This window comes from Anabrus simplex, chromosome 2 (assembly GCF_040414725.1).
Source record: "Anabrus simplex isolate iqAnaSimp1 chromosome 2, ASM4041472v1, whole genome shotgun sequence".
Taxonomy (NCBI): domain Eukaryota; kingdom Metazoa; phylum Arthropoda; class Insecta; order Orthoptera; family Tettigoniidae; genus Anabrus; species Anabrus simplex.
The window spans coordinates 644,912,079-644,936,922 of record NC_090266.1 but is presented as its reverse complement, the minus strand read 5'-3'; the positions used below and the strand labels follow the sequence as shown (position 1 = coordinate 644,936,922).

At 43.3% G+C, this 24,844-nt stretch overlaps 1 protein-coding gene across 2 annotated transcripts in view; it reads right to left on the bottom strand.

The window, feature by feature from the left end:
* LOC136862988 (uncharacterized) overlaps positions 1-24,844 on the bottom strand; it is a 230,216-nt gene that overhangs the window by 75,747 nt on the left and 129,625 nt on the right. The gene's annotated exons all lie outside the window — the stretch shown is intronic.

The window sequence follows — 24,844 nt, the reverse complement described above, 5'->3', positions numbered from 1 at the left end:
CACATCCCTACTCTGGGGTCTTGAGTCAACAACCATGTACCCATATACGCTGTTTTCCTGCCACTACTACTGCTACTACCAGCACCACGACTACCTCCATCGCCACCTTCGGACAATTCGCTGCAGGCGTCGCTGCCGTTGCTTTCCACACACCACTGATGTCCAACCACGCAACTCCGAATTACGAAGCCCACTTTCTACCAGTGACGTCAGCGCCACGAGCACCATCCACGAGGAGGGTCCCTCAACCAGCCCAGAGAGAGGAACGAGCACCACGTCGCCTGGCAGTTCATTCAGCGCCAGCACCGCAGTTGGCCACAGCAGACGAAACATCTCCATGGATATCAGCATACAGCACTCTCCACTTTCTACCACTACTACCGCCGCCACCACCACCACCACCAGCTCCCGGCTCGAACATTCCTCAATTTCCGGCACTAGACAACGTATCACCCACCTCCATTTTCTACAGCCAACCCCCTCTGGAACTCATGCCTTTCTACTCTGCAGTCCTTCCCCAGAACGTCAACCACCGGGCGAGTTGGCCGTGCGGTTAGGAGCGCGCGGCTGTGAGCTTGCATCCGGGAGATATTGGGTTCGAATCCCACTGTTGGCAGCCCTGAAGATAGTTTTCCGTGGTTTCCCATTTGCACACCAGGCAAATGCTGGGGCTGTACCTTAATTAAGGCCACGGCCGCTTTCTTCCAACTCCTAGGCTTTTCCTATTCCATCGTCGCCATAAGGCCTATCTGTGCCAATGCAACTTAAAGCCACTAGCAAAAAAACAAGAACTTTAGTCACCTCAAGCTATTTTATCCAAGCTTCTTCACTACAATCTGCGTCGAGAAGACATCGTTGATATCCGGGAGACATCAAAAGCAATAATCATCCAAATCAATGGAGACACTGCAGTTCACCAACCCATCACCTAAATCGGAGCAACCCCGTTCGGATCAAACTCCTCTCTTCTACCCCTTCTATCACCACCCATTCAACCCCCACCTTTACCACCCTGTTATAATCAGCTAAGGTGTGTCATCTGTGGCGTGGATACCTCACTCACAGAAGAAACGATTGTCACCGAGCTCAACGTAGAAGGATTACCAGCTCAGAGGGCCTTCCGCATCAGGAATGCAGCGGGACCAACATCCATGGTGCGGATCCTCCTGCCAACAACAGCCGACGTGGACAGACTATTTGCCAGTGGTGTCTCAATTCATCGTCATCATCACAAAGTCGAACCGTCCCGCGCTCCACCTCCGCAGTCTCTCATATATGAAAAATGTCTCCATTACAATCAACACACAGCAGCCCAGTGCAAAGCAAATCATCCCATCTGCGGTCATTGCACCCAACATCACTTCAACAACAAGTGCCCCAACACTCTTCAACACCCCCCCCCCCACCCGGTGTAACACCTGCGGTGGCAACCATGCAGTTTATTCGCGCCGATGTGGAGGCCGTCCCGCACCTCTCCCAAACCGCCCTGAATTAATAGCCCCCATTCGCTGTATCGACCCACCAACCACACCAACCCGTTCACTATTTCGCCATCCTACAATTGAAGATCTGATGATATTTGTAACCATTTAATTCCTGAATATCCACCCATACACTAGACCGCAGGTTCTCAACCAGCTACAAGCTGCAGCTAATCAGACGCTGAATTTACACTTTCTCATAACACATTCAAGTTTAAATACATATTTCAACTTTCCTTTTCATAGTATTTACAGTCTCACACCGTTGCCCAATAACAACATATGCTTCCATGTTTCATTGCCATGCACTAAGGACAACCAAGTCAAGAATAATAAAGGAGTGTATGTGCAATCAGAACCACGCAATTGCCACCTTTATGCTACTTTTTCTATACTGTATATGCATTCATAACTCAATATTTGTCGTGTTTATCAAACGTAGGATTATAATGCTTAAAAGAAAAAAATAGCAGAAAGAAAATATTTTTAAATGAAAAAATATCCTCATCTTGAATGCATGTAACTAATTCTACATATTTATGTATATTGTCTAAACAATATTGTAATCATCTCACAATTCAATAAAACTTCGCCCATTGGCCATAGATTCCCCCTTCCATCTCCTTCATTTCTCACACCATTTACCCACTTCCCTCTTCTAGCACATCTCCCCAACCCGCCCGCATCTCTTGGCCAGAGTGAGGGCGTAACCATCTAGGTGGGCCGCCCCACCCTGTCAGGGTGGGGAATGAAAACATTTATATACAGATAGAGGCGAGACAGTTATCAGCATTGAATGATCAGCGACGTTACTATCGACTAACCACTATCGACCAGAAATCCACGATCTATGAGAAGCTACGTCATGAGCATATCTCCAGGGAAGAAGAACTCTCCAGAACGTTCTCCGCGTTCTGATATGGAATTAGACCAGTCGAAGCAAGCCAGGCGACGAACGGACTTTGAATCTTCTAGCCTAGATGGTGGACGAAAAAAGCCGTGCCCAGCTCCAGCCATAGCATCAGCGTCAACTTCCGCCTCCACTTACACTTCGCCGCGTTCTCTTCTAGAATAATCTGGAGTGGACGGCTCTGCATCACTGCTGGGAATAACTCCACTTGGCACCACCTACTCCGACTGACTACCAACTCCAGCAGCCTATTCCGTACATGCCTGTCGATGTTCGGAGCTACGCCCAAGCTGCATTAAACCCAGCCATTTCACCCAACATCAGGAAGAGGAGTGTCATCGACACCTCACACAAGGCCAAAATTCAACCTCCTTTTTATTTGATCAAGCTTACCAACGTAGATCCTTCTCACGCTAATGTCAAAACCATTTACCAGCCACAGTCCCGCTATACACCGAACTTCTACGACTACAAGCTCGAGATTCAACGAACCCGAGATGGTGGCTTCAACCTCAAGACCTGTAAGCCCTATTGATTACTCACACTTCACCAGTAATATTGGAGCACATCAACCGAGGCCGCACGACAGGGCTACCAACGTGACCACACAGCAACCTGCCAGACGACCAGAGTCCCCCGCCCCCGCCCACCATGTAGGGTGGCCTACGCTGTGAACAGGGACTACACGGATGACGAGGTGGCCGCCCAACTAAAACTGGAAAGCCACAACATCTTCCGAGTCATCCGCATCCGGAGCGGGCCCGGACCAACATCCCTGGTTCGCATCCTGTCGCGGGATGTTACAAAGCTGGACGGTTTGCTGCGGGATGGCGCGATGATTTACGCTCGGCGCCATAGAATGGAACCACCCAGTCTGCTCCACCGCAGATGAGCCGCTGCCACAGGTGTCAACGTTTCGGCCACCCAACAGGCGCGGCCAGTATACACCCCGAGGTATGTGCCATATGTTCAAGTCAGAAACATCCTATCCAAGTGTGCCCTAACAAATCTTCTCCTAAGTGTGTTAATTGTAGCTGAACCACCCAGCATTCACTTACAAATATAAATACAAACCCCTTCACGAACGTAACAAGCCTGAAACCGCCCTTCCAGTCCAGTCCCAGGACCTGCCTACCCCTGCTTCCTCCTCCCTCCACTCTCCTAGTTCTGAAAATATCATTCGTTTTGTTACGACGGTATTGCAGAACTTCCTTCCCTATCACCGCCCCCACATACTTGCCCAGATCTAGTCAGCGGATCGATTGGCAATAAATACCCAAATAGATGCATTTTGCATTCTTTCCCTAATTACTGTGCATTTTATGCGTTAAATTCAAGCTCTACTATGTGAACATTCGCTCAGTTAGAACCAATCTATCGCTTCTGGAAACTTCCCTGTCACTGTATGCCCCGGATATATTCGTGCTCAATGAAACCTTTCTGACGCCAACTTTTAATCCATTAATCACCCCATTCACATTATACCGGGCTGACCGTCGTGGTCAAGATCGAGACGGTGTTGCCATAGGCATCAGAAGTACATATACAGTCATCCAACACTCCTTTAATTTTCCGAGCAATTTCTCGGAATATCTCATTTTAGAAATACTTACCCCACATAAGTAAATCACAATCCCAACTATCTCTCTAACCCCCGGACAATCGCCCTCTTCTGCCTTTATCAAGTACTGTACATAGATTCAAAATTCACAGATTATGTTATTTTAGCAGATTTAAACATTACATCATATAACCCTACTCAGTCTCTAGAACTCACTGATTTATGTAATCATCTCTGGGGCATAAGGCAACCCTTCCCATTCCATACCGTACTAGCTAATAACTCCACCCCTGATGTCCTCATCCTTTCTCCCTCCCTAGCCTCTTCCCCTACTATACAACAGCTTGTCCCCCTCCGTAGTGATCAGGCACCTGCCCCCATTACCATTCCTGGAATATTTCCCCGTCATATAACATTCCCTCCTCACCCTCACCCTACTCACCGATTTTCCCGTACTAACTGGAATAACTATAGAACTACAATTACTGAACTGCTCCCCCTCCTAAACCCATTCCAACTCTACTTTATCATGGCCAAAATTGAACAAGCTATTATTGTTTCCGGTAACCTACATATCCCACGTCACTCCAACCCTTCTAAACCCCCAATCCCTCCTAAGGCATTACGCCTACTTAAGCTAGCACATGACTGGTATAGCTCCTAAGTACGTACTATAGATTTTACAACAGTACAACAACACCGACGAACGTTCCGTCATGCCCGTTCTTATATTAAAGAAATTAAACGTAAACTCTGCACAGATAATGCAATGACTTAGTCGACTGCGAGGGAGGATCAAATATAAACGGGATTTTATTTTTTATTTAAATTCCGAGTTATTTATTGAAAAACACAAGGCAATTACAATGCATTTTTCCAAATAGCTTCCTGCTTTGGAAATATATTTGTCCCAGAGTATGTGCAGCTTTTTGATGCCTTCATCGTGGAAAGAACAGGGTCGTGTCACCAGCCAGTTGCGCACGAAGTCTTCCACACTCTCGTCATCTTCAAATCGTTACCCTCCTAGAGCTTCTTTAAGCAGTCCGAACAAATCGAAATCATAGGGAAATAAGTCCGGGATGTAAGAAGGATGATCAATTGTAGTCCAGTGCATTTCATGTAGCTTGGAGACAGTTATAGCTGCAGTATGGGGCCGCGCATTGTCGTGGAGGAGGATGACCTGTCGAATTGGTTGGTCTCGTCTTTTGCGGCGATATGCAACCCTCGCCTTTTTAACAGCTCGCAGTAGTAAGCAGCATTGATTGTGCGTCACTCATGCAAAATCAATCAGCCAAATGCATCGCCGATAGAAAAAAATGGTTGCAAGAACCTTGCCAGCTGGCAGTCGAGTCTTGGCTTTCACTGGTGCTGCCTCCCCTTTCCTCCGACGCTCCTTACTGGCTTGTTTGGAATCGGGAATGTAGTGGTGGACCCATGTTTCGTCGCAGGTGATGATCCGACTCAAAAATCCATCACCTTCTTCTGCAAACCTTGGTGTAAGCCTCTGACAGACCTCCAAACGTCTCAACTTCAGATTTTCTGTAAAAAGGCGAGGGACCCGTCTGGAACACACTTTACGGAACTAAAGGTCGTTTGTGATGATTGCTTGACAGCTTCCATAACTGATTCCGACTTGTTCTGCAATTTCTGATACTGTCGCCCGTCGATCGTCGTCAATAATATCTTTAACCGCACGAATGTTTTCATCTGTAATGCTGGTCCGAGGGCGCGATCGTGTTGCTGATTTTCCACACTTACTCCTCCTTCCCTGAAATTTTTATGCCAGGCAAACACACGCGTCCTTCACAATGTTTGATCGCCTAATTGTGCAGTCAATCTCTGGAAAATTTCCGCCGCTGTAACTCATTCACGAGTAAGAAATTTTATAATTATGCGTTGCGCAGTGGAGGGATGCACATGTTGCTTCGACATCGTGAGCGTTACTGACGAAACGGCGGGAAATATCTAACAGCACGCTCTCCCCACTCCTAATGGTCCCGCCCAAGCATAGCAGAAGTGAGGGCCAGTCCTACCAACTGTTGATGTTCAGGAACAAAAATCCCGTTTATTATTGATTGACCTTGGTATCATGACCCTAGAAAATCTGGACAACTTTTTGCCAATTAACTACAACTACTAAACCTCTTCCTACCTACCCCATAACACCCTCCTACACACCCATGTACTGACAAAGATAAAGCCGACTTATTCGCAGACTATTATAGGAATATTTTCCCCCCTCTTCAAATCCAGATTTTTCCCATCCTGACGAACCTGTAATTAATCAACTTTCCCATCCTCACTTACCCGAACGTCAACCCTCATGCCTACATTTCCCCGAAGTCGAATATACGCAACCCTTAAACGCACCCACCACATCTAAGCACATTACTCATTTTTGAAACATAGGAAAAACACTTCTCCTGGCTCAGATCACATCTTCTACCGTCATATCCAAGAAGCCCTCCTATCCTCATAGACCTTCTTAGTCTCATCTATACCTTAATACTATACATAGGCACTTAACCCGAACACTGGGGTAGGGCCACTCCCCTTCTCTTTCTCAAACCAAATAAACCCCCAACTGACCTTCGATCCTACAGACCTATTGTACCGATTCCTGTCCAAATTTCGGCCTAGCTCAGGGGTAGAAGCGAATGGTGCGTCCGAATAGGGTCAATGATATTCCGAGATCTCATCGACCTGTCTTTAGGAGCTCTGTGCCTGTGTGGCATATAGTTGACTGGCAGACTGTGAATCGTACCCTGTCCCTTTTACCATGGCATTTGTTGCATGTGGGTGAAGTTCAAGATAAGGTAGACTTTTTTATGATTGGACCCTTGCTGTGATCCGCGACCTCATTCCTACTCGTTCGATGTCTAGAAAATTCCCCCATGGAAGAAGAGTAATACTAAAAGTGCTGAAATGAAAAAATCCGTAGCCTGGAGACAATGGAAGAATGCGCCCTCCGAGAGAAATTATAAAATATTATCTGACATTCACAAACACCACAAGTATTTATTAAGAAGAGATTACTCAGAATATATTAACGGGGCCTGCCTTGAAGTAAGACACAACAGTAAAAGGTTCTGGTCACTTATAAATAACAGAAGAGACAATAAACGAACCGGAAGTAGTAACCTGGGACCATTCTGTAGCCAGTGGAGCAGATATACCTGAATTATTCAATGAATATTTTAACTCTAATTTTATTATACCTGTGCAGTATGCTGATTTACCTAAAATCAAACCTGTTACTTCCCATATTCTCAGTACTACCACTGAATCTGAAGTGTACTCCCTAATTTCGTCTTTGCCAGAAAATAAACAAATTGGTCCTGAGGCTCTCAGTGCTATCTTCCTTAAGAATACAGCAGTAACTCTTTCATACCCTATTAGAGTGATATTCAATCGGTGCTTCTCAGTCGGCTACTTTCCGAACTCCTTGAAACTTCCTTATATCACACCCGTTCTTAAAGGTGGACAGAGGTCGGATATCGCAAATTATCGCCCGGTCTCTATATTTCCTGCTTTATCAATCATTGGTGAGAGGACCATTCACCAGCATTTGCTTGAGTTTACAATTCCATATATATCCCCTCACCAGCATGGTTTCCTTCCTGGAAGATCCTGCGTAACTAACTTGGCTATCCTCCTCCATCATGCCACGTCTGCCATCCACGCGGGCTTTCAACTTGATGTATGCTATATCGACATCGCGAAGGCCTTCGATACCGTGGATCACACGCTTCTTGCACACAAATTTTCTGAACGGTTTAACGTGCTTTAGAAATTACTAGCTCTAATTAAGAGCTTTCTGAGCGAATGACTACAGCGCGTGGTCCTCGATGGACGTACTCCCTCTCCCACCACCACCCTCTCTGGTGTCCCGCAGGGCAGTGTGTTAGGCCCACTTCTTTTTGCCCTGTTTATTGATGACCTTATCGATACCCTTTCCCACCATTCATGTTAATCCTTCTCTTTGCAGGTGATTGTAAAATCTTCAAGCAGATCGATTCTCCTACAGATACAATCCAATTGCAAAATGCATTTGATTCACTGTCTGGTTGGTGTACTACATGACGTCTTAAACCTCATCCCTCCAAGTGTTCCACCATTCCGTTCACACTTCGTAAATCCCCTCTTCTACAAGAATATCACCTACTGAACCAGCCGATTGTCCTTGTTGACAATCAAAAGGACTTAGGAATGCATTTTTGACAGTAAATCGTTGTTTGTCTCGCACATAAACAGGGTTACCTCACGTGCTATGTCACTCCTTGCTTTACTCTACATGTTTTCTGACATCACAGATGTAAATGCCCTCAGAGCACTCCACGTTTCCTGTACCTTGTTACTATTTGATGATACTAATAAATAGTCATAAATGATCATAAAGAAAATTACTAAAATATAACATAAAATACTTTAAAATAAATTAAATTAATAAAAATAGTTAACTGAAATGTCCGTAGTATGGGCACCAGAGTTCACCTGAATGGATCCCTCGAATTTTGATAGAGCATGATAAACTTTATATCCCAGGGCGTGGACATAATGCTGCGTACTGGTAAATCTGCTGCAGGCCTTACTTAACCTCCTGAAAACGACTCAATAGGTAGGAACTGCACCTAGGTTCATCAATAACTCCACTGATTCTAAAATAGCTAACTATATTCTTAACAAAATCCGTGCATGAGCACCTCATCAACACACGAAATTATACATATAATACACACACAAGACATTGTTGGAAGACTCCATATTTACAACAACAACAATAATGAAAACCGTGGGAAAACGAAAGCGAGAACTAAGCTGCCATTTGTAGATAGTCCGATGAACAATGTACATATATGTAGATAAATACCCTTCACTGTCTCTATATCAATACTACTTGCTAATTCTCATAATCAGCACTTCTAACATCACACAGATACTGTACCTCGTAATACTGTGTTCACAGACTTTAACACTTGTTGTAAAGATATATACATTTAAGTAACACGCGCTTGTCGACCCTGAACATAAATTATGGAAAGTATGAGATAGCTTTCACCAACATATAATGCCAGCCGCCACAAGTGCTACAATACTTAATGCGCAAGTACTCCTCAATCATCCACTTTCCACGAACATAACAAGACTACGCTCCACGAACGTTTGAAGTCCAGTCCATTGCAGCCGTGTCACTCCAGTACCGTGTATCAGCACCACTTCCTTCCCGTACAGTGTGTCAGTTGTGGTTCTCTTCCGTAGTGATTCTTTGGTTCCCGCCGTTTGATCAACCTTTATAGACATCAGCATTCCCCTTCCTCTCAGATAATACGTCTGGATTGGTCCTTGCCAGCTAATCATGAGTGATGCTCTCGTCAAGATCATGCCCTGAACCCATACTTGGTCCCAAGAAATAAACAAACGCTGGGGTATATCACATGACTCATAGAACTTTCCTAGTACAATAACATCAACATACACATCTCATCAGACACTGGGATGCCCGCATGAGTCATCCAAATAACCAGAGTCTAATATAGCAATGTTTACCCACTCGTGCAAAACAAATTACTCATACCTACATATGTGGTTTACCTCCCAGCTTACAAATATAAATGACAAAATATACAAATGAAATACAGATAATAATAATAAATCGAATACTGACAATAATATCTCTAACTTCTACATATAATTCGGGGGAGCGATATATGTACTATCACATAACGCCCCCTTGGTGAATCGATGATATGACATATTATGATTCACCATATAACAGAACTTCATAAATAGCCCTAGAATGACATAACTGAACACTTAAACTACATTGCATCTACTGCATTGTATTCGCACACGCGAGTGTGCTTATAGGCGCCTAACCGCTGACAACAAGGTTCTTGGGACATTTAATATCTATAGCCTTCGCAGATATAAGAGATAGGATCTGCACCTTGGATGTATACATTATCAATTTTATTTTGGGTGTTCATATGTAAGAAGGGATTGTATTCTATGATGTATGAAACAATCATTGTTGTTTGTATATAGTCATATTATTGTTTGGACAATATATTACATATATATATATTATATATATTATATTACATATACTGCTACCTACTTGGATTTGACTGATCTCGTGCCTTAACTTTACATGACATGGTTTAATTCTTTCTTCAACTACCATTCTGGCATTTCCTTCTACCGACTTGAGGTCATCTTTTACCGACTTAAAGTCTTTCTCCAATTTCTTATTCTTCTCACATACACGCTTCGCTAAACCGTTCTGATTGGATTTAATTCTATCTATTTCTTCGACTTTATCCTCCACTATTTTTATTCTTTATCACATTCCCTGCTGTTTTCCACAAATTCTTTCCTGACCACATTAAATCGGTATTCGATTTTCTCAGTCAGTTCCAAGCATTGAGCTTCTACCTTATTATTGAATTCCTGAATTTCCCTGCTTTGATCGTCAAACTTCTGGTTTAATTCATCTATTTTACCATTCACAGCACTGCTTAAACTATCAATTTTACCAGACAATTCAACACTCACTGAGTTTAATTCCTTACTCTGATTCTCAACCTTACTGGACAATTCCGTACTAACTGAATTTAATTCACTATTAATACTGCATATTTCATTACTTAAAAAACTCAATTCACTCTTCAACTCTTTACTCTGACTATCAATCTTACTGGACAATTCAACACTATTATTATCGATTTTACTGTTAATACTATATATTTCATTACTTATGGAATTCAATTCACTCTTCAACTCTTTACTCTGACTATCAAGTAGCGATTTAAGCATACTGAGCATTGAAGCCTCCCCTTGATCCCCTACGTGCTGAGTCTGAGATGGGTTACTCGGTTCCTCAACTATCGTATGTTCTTTATATATACAGATCTTCACTAGCTCTTGTGAGCTAAATCATAACGATTGCAGTTAATGTCTAACATAAACTTCTCATCTGCGCGGTCGCGACACATCACTCCCTCTGTTCAAAATGCAATAGGAGAACGCTTCCCTTGTCTACTCAGCTCTTATAGTTGCACGATGTCTTGGGCTCCAAGGGAAAGTACCGCCAAATAAAGCCTCTTTCTTTGTTAGAGCTCGCCAGATGCTAATGGCTGCTCACGCTAATACGCGGATTAATTGATTAGAATTCAGGTGATTCCAGCCCTGGAAAAGAGAAGTTTATCAACCTGTGACAAATGTTTGGTGCATACCCTCGTTCAAATCTCACCTCCACCAAAGTTGGTGTTGGCGTGGGGACGCGGCTATGGGGTCTTCATGATAGAAATCACTGATTGCGGCACAGGACCAAGTAGAGGAATTCGTTCATACCGGAGCGCTACGGGGTTCTCCCAGCCTATGGCACGGCCATCCAGGATTCCTTCCTCCATTCCCCGCGACTATGTAGAACACTTGAAGAAAATTATGCCACAGTGTCTTAAATAATAAATTGAAACATATATTAAATGTTTCACTATATCCCTGCTCCCCGACCTCAGCAAGATTCTAGAAGGAATTTTGAGCAGGATAATGTCCTCCTATCTCAATTCCCTATGTCTTCTCCCTTCCTCCCAAGCCGGTTTCCGTCCCCATCAGTCCACCGCCGATCATCTCTCACACATCTCCGCCTCTCTCCATTCCTATCTCCGTCCTTGAAAAACCGCCGCTCTAGTAAGCCTAGATGTAGACAGAGCCTTTGACTCTGTCCACCATTCTGGGCTGCTATTTAAAGTTCGACACCTTCCGCTCCCTTATACCATCATTCGCTTTGTTTTTAATTATCTCTAATTTCGAACCGCCCAAATTAGCATCCACGGAACACGTTCCTACCCCTTTCCTTTGACCTTTCCCACTTTTATACATATTATAGACTTATGACATTCCCCACTCTGATCCTCACCTCTGTCTCTATCAATATGCCGAAGACCTCACAATCCTAGCCCTAAGTCCAACTACTAAAACACTAACCAAACACAGAATTACCTTTCTACTCTTGAAACCTGGCTCAATTCCTGGCATATCGCAGTTAACCCCTCCAAAACCCAACTAATTGTTTTCCGTATGAAATCCCGCCTTTGTAAACCTAGAAACTGCGTCCACCTAACTATGTATAATACCTCACTAACAGAGACTAACTTACTAACCTATCTTGCAATTAAATTACAAAATAATCTTAAATATAACCATTATATTATCCATTTTTATAAACGATCTCTCCAGCGCTTCCGTGCCCTGCATATACTTACTGGTCATACGTGGGGTCTCAAACCTCCCCAAGCCCACCAAGTTTATAAATCCTTTATTCGCCCGATAGTTACCTACGGTTAATTGACCTGGCTCACAGCTGACAGCCGACTATACACCCAACTACATAAACTGGACAGGCATGCTTTACATATTGCCTACCACAGTGGTGCCCAAACGCTGCACAATTCACAGTGTGTACAGTTACCGCACACTGACTTCGCATGCGTGAAGAGCTTGGTAGGCGTGTCCGCTCTCGGGGAGAGAGGAAGACGTAATGTAATGAGGAGCACTGATCGTAAAGTTGGCCAAGTGTATTGTATGCGTTTGAAGGCTAGGGAAAATAGTATACACGGTTCAGGATGGCGGTTCGTTGGTAGTGCTGTTGCAAACGCATTGCATTATGGGAAGCACATCAAACAAGAGAAAAAATGGCGAAAATATACAAACGGACTAGAAATTGCAGTTCTTTTTCAAGCCCGACGAAAACAATTCTAAATGCTTATTATGCCATCGGACTATCGGCGGACACAGAAAATTTTCTATCGAGCGTCACTATAACGTTGTCAACAAAGAAGAATATGACACGCTAGTAGGCGAAGAACGCGAAGCAAGGCTTAGTGATCTGAAAATGTATTTTAAGATCCAGTCTTCTGTAGCTCACAACCGCAGAATGTTCATAGTGTCCTCTCCTACTTTCAGAAAAATGATCTCGACACGCCGGCATTAAGAGCTAGTTACAATATAGCGCTGGAAATAGCGACAAGGCGTTAATAAGATGTGTACCGGGCGGTACACCTCCACGCCGCGAATTCAAATATTGCGCCAGTTGAAACCTCTCTACAGGAGAAATTCTGAACTTTAAAAACTGTATTAAATCAAAGGTTTCTCGGAAGATGTCTCTACTGTAAATTTTGAAGTGTTCTGAACGATGTCTATTTTGATTTGTATTTGTTTGCTCTGTACCAAGAAGTGTGGACATTCTCTTCTAGATGACACTACTTAAGAACTATAATTGTGCACCCTAGTGCGAAGTGAAGGAACTGGTTTTTTTAAAGAAATTTGGTATTCATAAGTTTGTTCTTTGTTAAATTTCTTTCAGTCATTTTTTGGGTTGGCAGTATAACCCTTCTCTTCCCTTTGTTCTGAATTTAGCCAATCCCGAATTTCCCTAATTAATTTCTGACCAATAACGTATGTCTTCTCCGATATGGAGATGTTGCTTTAAGCTATCCAATAAAGTTGAGGGGGGTGTGGGTACTCATTCTTGAAAGGTCTCGAATGTTCCACGAGGGTATTTAAACTGCTGATTTTCTTGTCTCGGTGCCACTTCATCGACATCTTGCTTAGTGTGTGATTATGTAGCAGGGGGCGGGAAGCGCCTCTTTCTTCGGGTAGCAGTTCATCCTCAAGGTAATGGCGGTTTAATAACTTTATTTCTTGCTAGCTCAGCAGTTTAACCCTCGGGGCAGGTTCGAAACTTTTCTCATGTAACCTATCTTTAAAATGTAATAGACATTTGGTAAAATTTCGTCTCTTTAACTATAAATTGGGATAGAGAGTGCCTAACCCTCTCGAACTGCCACTCATATTGTTTTGAGGTGACTACGTTTTCATAACCGTTTTTCTTCTCTTCGTAATGTAATAAAGTTTTCTTATCGTGTCACCTCCTTAGTATGGGATTAGCCCTTGCGTAAGCGGCCTAGTGCCAAGTAGGTTTCAAAAGTGTATTAGGAGTGCAAGCTTCGCCTCCATTCTATTTTGTATTATGGGCCAGTAACTTAACCTGATGTTTTATTTTCCTCATGTAAAGGCCCTGTAGGTTGGGTATCAAATACCCCTGTTTCTTGGTGTGCCTTAAGGGCAGATAGAAATGAAGTTTGTTGTAGCCTTTGATAGGCTTGTCAAATTGAGAGCGGGTCTGCTCTTTTTCTTAACACTGTAATTAGGAGCAAGTGCTCCTCGTACTTAGGGGTTTTCTGCCCTTTAGCTATTGTGGTGGTGAGCTGAAAGCTCAGAAATTAATCTTGGGGCTCGAAGCCCAAATCTTGTAACTATTGTAATTTCTTAACTTGTTTTCCTGCTACCTGGTACCTGTGACTCCGTTGTTGTTATCTGTTGTTTTTGAAAAGAAAATATAACCTTTGTTAAAGTTTTAAATTAACTTTAATTCTGTAGTTGAGACCTATTCCAGCCAGCACCTTCTTTCACCTCTGCAAATCCACAAAACATCGTAACAAGATGCATTAGCATTTCGTATGTGATATCTTCTTAATATAATGTATTGTCACAGGTTTACTCCAACAAGGACATATCGTATGGCTTTCTAGTTGTTTACTGTATATGGTGTATAAACCACAAGAACATAATGTAATAATAAAATAATGTGCGGTTTGAAATTTACGGACTCAGAAAAGATGGCTGCTACGGCTAGATGGCTGAGGTGTCACTGGCTTCGTGGAGTACAGTCCGTTCTGTAGCTCTGATGACGTCACGTTTTAGGTGGGACTTTAAGGCGACATACACCCGCTCCGCTTGAATAACACACTCGTTTACATTAATCAAGAAACTATTAACACTTTATAAAACCAAAAACTATTCATAAATATGTGTTAATTCTGACATACAATGCATATCCGTCCCCGTAACGTTCTATTCATCGCGTTTATCCGTTTGTTTCCATGAGCACAGGCTAACACTTCGAGATATATTTTTGCGATTACTATCCATTTTCTAGTCAACTTGAACTTCCACATCATACGCACTGATAGAAAAAATGAAACCAATTACCAATACAATATACTACAAATGTAATTTATTCCTGTACCACCAATCCAGTACCTACAAGACAGATTATAATAAAGTAACCTCCAACAATAACGAAACATTTGCTGTCACTGTCGTGAAATTAAGTTATCGTCAAAAAATATATATTTTAAACAGCAAATAACGCTTATATAATTACGCTTATATAATTATTTTCAGATTCCGTTTTCGTGAAATAACCCTGTACCCTTGCCTACGATATGAAGTTTGATAGGACAAATCTCAGCAATCTTATTCCACAATACATTTCGAAAAATCATATATTGGAGTTGAATTTTCGAATACAGCGTATTCAAAAAAGGCGTCAGGATGAGACACTCTTATTTCCCTCAGGATTTGATCTTCAGGAAAGGGTTGATACACAAAACTGTGTTGTAATTAACTATTACATTCCCCCTAGGAATAGCCTTCTTCCATAACCTAACTCTTTCTTCATCAGATGGAAACACAAATACTGGAGTGTTCTCTCCACGTTTATAATTCGCTTTACAGCCAGGCACACAACTCTTAGGCATGATGATTTATCTCGCTGAAAACCTATAATTATATACACATCGTGGTTGATAATAAAACACTGAATGAACTAACACAATTAATTTAATACTACGGATACAATATTACACAAATAAGTACGAAATTAAAACTCTGAAGAGCGGTCTAATTAACATACAGCTTCACATAAATACACGCTCGAAGTAAGTCTCCTTCAGTAACTAAGGACTTTTCACTGAATAATGCAGTCGATGACGATCCATCTCATATATATCTGAGTAAACATGCAGCCAACGATAAAAAATTCGAGAAAACAGCGAAGAATTCACATGTAACTCGACTAACTTATGTGCTAAACGTCCACCCTAACGATCAGCTGATAGCTTTCCCGCGCCCGCTACAGTACGGCCTGTACATCACGAAGAAAGTAGAGGTGTCGTACTGTTGTTAATCGGTGGGGAGGGAGAGTAGTACTCCCCTCCCGAATGGCTAGTCGAGTCGGACAGTTCCGGAGGGGTGGTAACGTAGTGTGCAAACATGAGGTCAGCTCATCGCACAGCATAACAGTGTGCTGCACAGGTGCGACATTCCTGGCCACCATTAGCCTATCACTTACCGCTCGATACCCCGTCTGCCAACTTCCTCCCCATCTATTCCTTTCCTAGTATTTGAACACATATTCACAATCTCCGTTCGAAACACCTTAGAACCGGTCAAACTATCCATAATTCATCTATCCTTGAAGCCCACGCCCTTTCCTCTCTTGCTACCAACATTTCAAATAACCATCGCATCATTGGAACTTACCACTCCTTTCCCCCTCCAATCACGTAGCTTCCTCCTCCTTTCCCCACTGCTCCTACATCACTTCGTTTTCCTTCACAATCTTCACGTTGCGATGTTCCTGGTAGCAGTGGTGCATACCCTAAAAGCTGAATAACTGAGTTCTCAGGGCACTAACTTGCCATCGCCTTCACATTCATTGCCCATATTGTTAGTTGTGCTCATTTCTAATTGTTTCTGTTAACATCCATCGTTCTTGTAAATTAACAGCATATTCTATTTTCGTCTAATTCAAACATTTTCAGTGTACTCACCTGGTATTCTCACTATCCTTATTATCTTATTGCACTTATTTTATTCTTATTTAAACGTCTCTCTCACTATTTTTGTTATTACAAACTGTGACAATAAAGTTCGGTGAATGAAGTCAGAACGGCAACACTGGCGACAACAACGCTGTACCTGCGTAGCAGCAGGTTTTCACCACCTGATTCCAGCGTTGTTCAGTTGAGCATCTTGTGTGAGCCGTGTAAGACCTGTTTGCCACAGTGTGTGATTAGTGGGTTGGTTCTGAACTGCGAACAGGAACATGAACGACCAAAAGATCAATGTACAGTTTTGATTTAAGCTTTGCAAGACACTGAAAGAAACGCATGCGATGCTGGTACGTGTTTATGAAGATCAAGCACTGTCCTTGAAGTGTGTGTACGAAGGTTCACCCGTTTCCGACGAGGCCGGGAAAGAGTTTCTGACAATCCCTGTAGCGGAAGACCGGCGACCGCCGTCAGTGACGAGAACATTGAGAAGGTGAGGACATTAATCACGAAAGATCGGCGATTAACTGTGCACATGATAGCTGATGAACTGCAGATTAACAGTGAATCCGTGCGACGAATCGTTACCCAGAAGTTAGGGAAGATGAAAACGTGTTCTCGTCTTGTGCCACATCACTTGACGGAAGATCAGAAGCAGGCACGTTTAGAGGCTTCCCAGGATTTTGTCGAAACGGCTGATGCGACACAAAATTTCGTGAACTGTATTGTCACAGAGAATGGAACCTGATGTCTAAGGTACGACCCTGAAACAAAACGGCAAAGCATGGAATGGCGTTCTCCGGGATCTCCTCGTCGGAAAAAGGTCAGGGCCGAAAAGTCACGCATCAAAACGATGCTCATCACCTTTTTCGATAGTCAAGGCATTACCCACAAGGAATTTCTACCCGAGGGAGCGACGTTGAATACTGCACGACACATTGAAATTTTGAGCCGTTTCATGAAACGTCTACACAGGGCACGACCCCAGTACGCACAACAAAGTTCATGGTTTTTGTCCATGACAACGCTCGCCCACACACAGCCAATATCGTCAAACAGTTCATGGCAAAAAAAGGGGTGGTGCAACTTGAACATCCCCATACTAGCCAAATCTCAATCCTCCAGACTGAATCAATAAATGGGGGATAGCGGGGGGTTAATAGGGCGGGTGTGATGCGGACACACACTGGAGCCCGCGTTGGGTGGTTCCGGTTGCCCTGCGCCAACTCCATTCCTCTTCCTTCACGTATGTACGACACGTACATCAATCATTCCGTTTTCTTCTCTATAATTAATAAATTGCTTTCGGCCTAAGAGCTAATAGTTCAGCAGTGGCCACCTGCAGTCCCAATGGGAGGCAGGAATGATTGATTTGAGGCGAGAACATGGGTAGATGCAGAGTGGGTCTCGGCCCATAACTGGCCACTGCTGGTCCGTGGTCCAACAGCTCTGCACTCTGATCGGCCACCCGAGCAGAGGAGGGGTAGCCAAGGCTCTAGGCTTTACTCCTCTCCATTTGGGAGATGGGTCAGGGCTAGACCTCACGGCTGGCTCCAACCGTCGGCTGTCCCCAACCGTCGGCTGTCCTGAGAATGGTTTTCAATGGCTTTCCATTCTCCTGCACTAAGGTGAATGCCGGGACAGTTCCTAGTATACAGTAGATGACGCTGCCAACCCCCTCACCTTCTGCCAGCATATCCTTCACCGTAACAAATCTCCCAGCCTGAGAGATGGCGTCGCCTTCTAAGAGGCCCGCCTCCCCCTTCAGGGGCGGAATGCAAACATTTTAGTAGTAGTAGCAGAGGCGAGAAGCGCCAGATCCAGAAAGGTTCTGGCGAAACTAAGTCCCAACAAATAATGAAATGTCTTTGCTCACCAAGTGTCTCTAAATAAAAAGTCCTGAGTGCAGAATGATAATAAGGCGAGACCAGCACGCAGCACGGCGAGATGTTGAGCCCTCTACACACGCCACTGCCCTGATTTGACTGAGGAAGGGACAGAAGTCTCAGTATGTATAGGGCATGTGGAAGGTTTTGGAGACATACGAAGAGATTCGAGAAAGTCGACAGAAAATGACATATTCGTGACGTGACGATGACGTGGTGAGCGAAGAGACAGAGGCATGCGGCGTTCAGTAATATGACAGGCAGTGGTGCGAGGTGATGGTAATATGGCAGAAGTCGACGACAAATATAAATGAAGTAGCATGTAAACATTTGGGGGAAAGTTACATATTCCCGCCACCAGGTGAAAGCCGAAGGATGTGCAGAAGATGATGACCATGGATAGAAGCACTAGGCAGACGAAGAATAACAACGCTGATGTAGTCGATGTCCTGAGAGAGGCGCCTTGTCAGAGGAGTGACGATCGTCCAAGAAGAAGATAGAGATACATTAGAGACACGTATTGGAAGGGAATTTTCGCGATTATGACAATTGTTCAACGAGTGTTTAGTAAAGTTACTGGTAAGATAAAAAATTCTTGACATATTTTGCTTGTGAGTTAATTTTTCAATTTTTCTTCATGTCATCTTTCATGGCCGAAGGTGCTTTTGAATGAAAGCTTCATTATATATACTGGGTAGGATTCTAGACAATTCTGATTTCTTGCGTAACAATATTACTACAAGATACTTGGAAGATTCTATAATAACATCGGAAAGCCCTAGTAAATTCCTGTTCTAGAACTTTCTTGAAACAAGTTTGTCACTACGACACATCTACAGATATCTGCAATATTATGTAACCTGTCCTTGGTTCATGAAGATTCCAGAGCTCACCTACATTAATACGTACATCATAGGGGGTTTTGCTGAGCAAGTTATAAAACATGAACTGTGATAAACGTGATGTAACCTAACTTCCCTTGAGTATTATAACCAGAAGTTTCCTGAATTACTTCGAATACACCAAGGGTTGTTTACAACAAATAACTGTACGTAACCTATAATACATGACATGTATATAGACACACACTATTAAACGTGAATACATAACCTATCCTAAAGTGTCGGGCGAGTTGGCCGTGCTGTTAGGGGTGCGCAGCTTTGGGCTTGCATCCGGGAGATAGTGGGTTCGAACCCACTGTCAGCAGCCCTGAAGATAGTTTTTTTAGTTCCCATTTTCACACCAGGCAAATGCTGAGGCTATGCCTTAATTAAGACCACGGTCGCTTCCTTCCCACTCCTAGGCCTTTCCTATCCCATCGGCGCCATAAGACCTATCGGTGCCGGTGCGACCTTAAGCCAATTGTAAGGAAATGTATCCCATAGTACATAAAGTATTGTCTACAGTTATACATATATTCTAACTAGTGTCAGGTATCCCTATTACTAAAACAATTTTTCGGTTCTCGTCTACACTTCCTAGGATACAAACTATGAGTCGGTTTGGCGTTTTCATCCGCCGTGACTCCTGGGTCCAGATCTTCCTTCGGTTCGGTGGGTTCAGTCTCCTCCTCGTCATGACGGGATTGCTCCATGATTGGGGGTCGTTGGTGCCACACCGGAAACCTTCTCCCCTCCACGCGGAACAGATTCCTTCGCTGTATCCAGCTCTCCCTGGGCTCCTGGTGGTTATTCCTCTTCTCGTTGTCCTGTTTCGTGAACCTACTTTCCAAGTCGTCACACATCATACTTAAAAATACTGTTTACCGTCCGCAATAATCTTAACCTCAACGCGAGTAGCACACTTTATGTTCGTACATAATAGTCTTGTCAGGTCGCCTAATGGACGTATTTACAGCGATATAGTTAAATATAATAACACAAACGGAGTTCTCCTGTGAAACTTGGAAAACGCGGACAGGTCTTTAAAGTGATAAACATGGTGTAACCTTAACCTAACTTCCCTCTAGAAATATACATTGCCTGACAAAAAATTAAGCACCCGGATGGAGTGGTTGAAAGTGAATGAAACTACATATTCTAAAAGACCATGTGTCTTTGTTGAAATGATTATAATATGGGATGAAAGAGACAAGGCCGTCTGCAGTTACAGGTGGAATGTTGGCGCCAGGTCATTAGGGTGTCGTACCATCCCCACATTCCTGACAGCAATTTATGCAATTCGGAATGCTCTCAAACAGCCTTTGGATCATCTCCTGACGCAAGTTCGTCCACAGTTGTCGCAGCTGTCCCTCCAGATTCCACAGGTTGGTACTGGGACTGAGTCCCATTCCAATGTCATCCCACATGTGTTCAATGACGGAGAGGTCCGGGGATGTTGCTGGCCACGGGAGGACCTCAACATATACTAGACAGTCGATAGACACACGTGTTGTGTATGGACGTGCATTATCTTGTTGAAGCACTGTCCCAGGGTGCTGTTCCATAAGGGGTAGGACGTGTGGACGCAGAATGTCTGTGACGTATCACTGTGCTGTCAAAGTATGCCGAAGCACTATTAGAGGTGACCTGAACGCATATCCTATGGCTCCCAACCCCATGATACCAGGGACTACGCCTGTGTGTCCTTCCACAATATAGGCAAGATCTGCACTCTGCCTTCGACGTCGCCCAACCCGCAGACGATGATCGTCCTCTGTCCATGCTTCCCGGGAAAGGCAACACTTCAAACGCAGGCGTTGGTGTTCTGGTGTCAATGGCAACCGACGCATGGTGCGGTAGGACCCCAATCCGGCGGATGCGAGTCGTCGAGACACTGTGCGGGAACTTACAGGATGTTGTAGAGTCTCCAGTACATGTTCGCGGATGGCGGGATACCGCAATACTTGGCACCCTCGGGCTGGTGTTTATTGATCGACCCGAACCTGCACGACGTGACTGGATGCCCTCATGTAACCATTGACTCCAACATCGGGTCTCTGTGACAACTGAATATCCCACATGCCTGGCAATTGCACGACAAGACCAACCAGCCTCATGTAGTCCCACAATGCGGTCTCTGTCAAATGCTGTCAGTTGGTGGAAATGCTGTCTAACTCACCTGAGAGGCATCGCGGGTGCTTCTTACTGTACATAGTCGTCTCTGCACGTCTTGCTTAACTGTCTGACTTACAGCAGTTGACTGGTAACAACTTGTCAACAACAGGACGGTGCCATCAGAATGCACTCTGGTAGGCGTTCTACACACATTACAGATTCTTGTAAATATAATAATTTACTCACATATCAATGGTATGCATGTATACCGAAATGGGATAATATTGGACCACTCCTTCTGGGTACTTAACTTTTTTGTCAGGCATATACTGTATATATAACCAGACATCACAGTCTAGCTTAAAGCAGCAAGGGGGTCAGACGTGTCGTGTGGTGTGTGCCAGCTGAGTGGAGTGGTGAAAGAGTGGAGGAGTGGTCGGGTCAAGTGGAGTGTGTGGAGAAAGCTCGGAAGATGATCGGTATTGAGCAGTACAGGGTCACTATCGGGATGTTGCAGGGAACAATGAGGATGGGAACGAATAATAAAAAAGAATATAAGATAGAGATGGCAGTGAAGGAGAAGATGCTTCTTGCGGCAATGGTGGTTACTGTGCTGCTGGTTATTGGAGGAGTGGAGGTAAATCCGGGGCCGCAGAGTAGTAGCAACATGAGTTGGGAAGACATTGAAATTATGAGGAAGGTCGTAAAGGAGGTAATGGAGGAGTTATGCCCGTTTGAGCAGCTAAAGAAATTGCTACAGGAGCAAGTCCAGGAGCACGAAAAGACGAGACAGTGGATTCAGGAATACACGAGAGACACTAAGGCAAAGATGGAGGACAGCGAGAGAGAACTGGTGTCACTTAAGGAAAGAATAAAAAATATAGAAGAGGAGGTGCTATACTGGAACAAAGAAATAGCAGTCTGCAATCGGGGCCGCAAGAAGAAATCCATATTTATTTATGGGTTGGAGAAAAACAGGGCAGAAACGAAACTAGACATTATCTACAAAGTGGTGGATGCCATATAACAGAAAATGAAGATCAACTTTAGCGAGGTCGACATAGATAATGTGGAGAGGGTAGGTAAGGTGGGAGGGCGCAGACCCATAAAAGTGTCGCAGCTATCTTCATTGATGGCAGGTATAGTGATAAGGAATGCTGGTAATCTACGGAGTGAGAAAATTGGGATTACGAGGGATTTGGGAAGAGAGGGGATTATGAATTTCAAAATTTTGAAGAAACATTTAGTGAGGGCAAAATTGCAGGGGTTGAGAGCGTTTATTGGGGGCCAGATACTGGTGGTGAGCCACGGATATTGGTCCCAAAATTGGACATTGACGAATCTGAAAGCATATGAACAGAGCTTGCAGCAAGAAAAAATTAGCAGGGCAGAGGAGGGTGCGCATACTATCTTCAAAGTGATCGTAGAAGGAGCCAGGGAAGCAGCAAATGAGATGAGGAGGGAGACCAAGGCAATAGTTAAGGAGCTGAGGATGGAGGACAGGGTGAGAGAAGAAAGGAAGATACTGGAAGTGAATGTGGGGCGGGCACAATAAATGGCAAGTGCCCATAATTGAAGTGAAAATACTGCTTTGAGGGATGAAGAAGAAGCAAGAGGTACCTTGGATAAAGGGAGAAGCTTGAGCCTAAAGGAGATGTGGGGTAAGAAGGGTAAATCGGACAGAGGCGTAGTAGCAAGAAGTAAAAAAACAAGCAGCAGTAGTAAATCGTTTAAGTACATGATGATAGTGGTTTCGTGATTAAGTTAATGTGTTGAGTGTGTGTTATTTGTAGTTCAGATAAGATTGATTAAGTCGTTAAATTGGTAGGTGGTGAAGTGTGTACATTAATTGCTATCATTGTATTTAAATGTATAATGAGCTTGGTTGGTGTCAAGCGTATCGAAAATGCAATAGAGTGATCAGAGTTACTATACTGGAATGAGAGGAGAGGTAGTGAATTTAGATGGTATTGGAAGGCTGTAATTAAGGTGAGGTGGGTATTTGGTTAGTAAGTAAGGAAGAGAGTGATTGTAAACAACGGTTAGGTAATAAGCATAAAGGTTATTGGTAAAATGTGATGGCATAATTTAATATAGTGAGATGGTAAAATGTAGTGGCATAATTTAATATGGTGAGAGGCTTATGTGACTATAGTAGAGATATTATGGTTGCTGTATACAAGTGGTTTCAGGATGATTGTGATTCAATGATACGATGGTATGTTTGGTGAGTTTGTAAATAATAACGACGTTTCGTGATTAAGTTAATGGGTGGAGATGGCTGGTATATGATCTAATGGACTAAGTCAATTGTTAGTGAATAAGGTAGTAGAGTGGCTGTAAAAATTGTGATGAGTTAAGGCTGGCGGATGAAAAGGGATGTAACGCAAAATCTGGGTTTGCAACTTAAGTCGAGCAGCATAGAGGTCAGTGTTCAGGATGGATTGTGCTGAGTTGCGAGACCAGCCGGAAGTGATATGCAGTTTGTTTAAGCCGTCTGCCGATATTATTGTATTCTACACAGTACATGTTATTATTTTAGTTTCTTATTCATACTGCCTTCTGCCATGGCAAATGGACCACCAATAAGTGTTGATCCTGGGCCATACGACAGTGTTTATTTTGCCGCATTACCATTTAATAATAATAATAATAATTATTATTTCTGGCTTTGTTCATATGTCTGCCTATCTGGTGGTATTATTTTCCTTTTATTTTTGTGAGCTGGTTTAGGTCAGACTTGTTATTTTTTCTCCATTAATGGATCATATACATATAATGTAGATCTGGAGGAAAAATAAAGGATCATAAGAAATCCATACAAACCAGACATTTCTTGAAAGTCTTTGAATACATCAAGTGTATGTCGCTTTCGGCAGTCGTGGTGAAAAATCAAGATACGGTTGTTGAGAATACAATAAATGTAACGTATAATACATGAGTTATATACACATGATTAAATTTAAATGCATAACCCAGCCTACAATATATGAAAAATTATTTTCGGTTATATATACCGAGTGGTTCACCAGCCTCTTATGACCTAATTTTGTGCATCCCGACAGTTTTACTAAAATTCTGAAATACATTGATCCCTCTCTCTTAACCGGGGTAAGACAAACAAGACATATGGTTATGGGTTAGAAACAGCAGGAATCGTGAGCACCACTATTAATCAATTATGGTTACCTCGAATAAACCTGTAAAACGAGCATAGATACGAAGAACACGTATAAATAGGAGGGGCATAAACAGACCAGGAACAGGTATTGTGTATGTGGGAAACTGCGCGCTGCATGTAAAGTCTCGCAAAACTGGGCATTAGCGTCT